Source organism: Aplysia californica, unplaced genomic scaffold, assembly GCF_000002075.1.
Source record: "Aplysia californica isolate F4 #8 unplaced genomic scaffold, AplCal3.0 scaffold00003, whole genome shotgun sequence".
NCBI classification, from domain to species: domain Eukaryota; kingdom Metazoa; phylum Mollusca; class Gastropoda; order Aplysiida; family Aplysiidae; genus Aplysia; species Aplysia californica.
Genome location: NW_004797273.1, coordinates 3,356,979 through 3,359,139, shown reverse-complemented (window position 1 = coordinate 3,359,139; position 2,161 = coordinate 3,356,979).

Below are 2,161 nucleotides of genomic sequence, written 5' to 3'. Positions count from 1 at the left end.
GAGGAGGAGGAGGAGGAGGAGGTTGGTTTTAATTGAAAGGATAGGTAAAGAGGAGAAAGCAACTAGGAGAAGAAGTTGGAGGACAGGGTTGCAAGGCTTTTGGAAAAAAGGAAGAGGAGAAAGTGGACGACGACAACGAACTCTTCGCGGAATGGGAGTTGTATAAAAAAAACACCAAAAAACAACAACAAACAAACACCCCCCCCCCAACAACGACAAATAAACAAACAAACAAGTAAACCAAAAAAAAACCATTTTGGATTTGGAGCATTTCAAACAATTAATTTAAAGTGTTATCAAAATAACTTTTGTTGTTCTGTCGTTTTTTCTTTCTTTCTTTCTTTTTTTCAAATATGATTAATGATTTCTCCTTTTCTCTGCTTTTCTAATTCGGCGACAGGGTATGGGCCTTTTCTGTTCTTGAGCATTTGTTCATTACTGGGATGCTTAGACTTTGTGTTGCAACGATTGATTGTGGCTCTGGGATATAGTGAACTCAAGTTCGACGCTACGATTCTAAAATTTTGCCGTGTTATGCTACAGTGCTAAAATTATGCCGTATCACACACACATCACGAAGTCAGAAAGAGTGGTGGGGGGAAAAAAACGGAGTTAAAGAAAATGAAACCGGATGGTAATCGTGCGGGGAGAATCTGGCCTACTACAAAACTCGTATCCGAGGTGATGAAATTGATTGAGTTACCGGACGGCACTTGAAGGTTTCCCTCGATTATCTCCCCGCCTCCTTGTGTCAGAGACCAAATCTCTGCTTGTGTGGTTAAAGCTTCGGGTATTCCCGACGAACGAAGTCACACGCGGTGAATAATAGTAGCTATATCCTAAACTGTACTAAAAATATCAGACTGTCTGCAAAACCCAGATTCAAAATGGCCCAGCGAGAGTATAAATTCGCACCCCAAATGAGTTTGAGCAGATTCAACCTGAGATCTGAACCTAACCGCTTATTCGAGTTCCAAAATCTGTTTTACAGCATTTCACTACGGACCGACTAACTGCAACGATGTCCAAGTCTCTATTCATCCTAGGTATAAGTTGGCCTATGTTGAAGCTAACTATGACTTAAAGCTCTATTCATGCTTTTGAGAGGGAAAAATTTGCAATTACAAGCATAGCCATTAAAAATCTACTGCTACAGTTTTACAAATTAATTGACAAGCTAACGCCCAAGCAAACAGCAAACAAAATGAAAACGGCCAATCTTAGTGTCAAAGCAAAACGTCGTTCTTTTCACATGTCTAAGTAAACAAAAACAAAACTACCACAAAACAAAACAACACCCACCGAAAAGAAAACAACAAACAACAACAAACAAACAGACTAAATTTTAAAAAATCAAACCAACAATTCTAGTATAAATTTATATGATTGTGTTCGAATCTGGAACTTGCAGAAAAGAATACATATAAAAATCTGTAGATGCACTTCCGTTAATTGCTTCTTTTTTTCATTCCTGTATTCTTATCTGAGAGTGTGTGTCATGCATGGATTATTGGGAATTTAATTCGTCACGGTAAAGATATCGTAGATAATCTTTGTTTACTTGTACGACTTGTGAATTCATGCGTGTGTCGGAGTGTAACTCGTTCACGTCTGCTCTGTCCAGGTCTGCTGTGCGTCCTCGTCTGCTTCCAAACAGCCACGGCTGCAACAAACTTTTGTGAGTTGAGAGGTTGGAGACCGCTTTGTTACAACATCAAGAACAGCGAGCGAGATAACAATGACCTACTGCACTTGTTGGTAAGGGACACATAGTACAACAACATAGTTGTGATTGGTCTTAAAATAGTATTATACACATCTACTCCCTTTTTCGCGCTCACGTATGACCTTATACAGTTGCGAGCGCCGTAAAACTCTATTTTAAACTAACTCTCCTTTTCCTACCCAGCATTGTAACTCACAGATCTAACATTGTTACATATTATGAGTTCATTGCTTTCATGGTGGTGACGGAGAGGATTGTGGTGGTAACAGTAATGATGATGATGATGATGATGATGATGATGATGTGATGATGATGATGATGTTGTCTAATACACAGTCACATTTAATTTACTAACGCATTCGTTGACACGCACCGACAGATATAGATAGATAGATAGATAGATAGATAGATAGATAGATAGATAGATAGATAGAG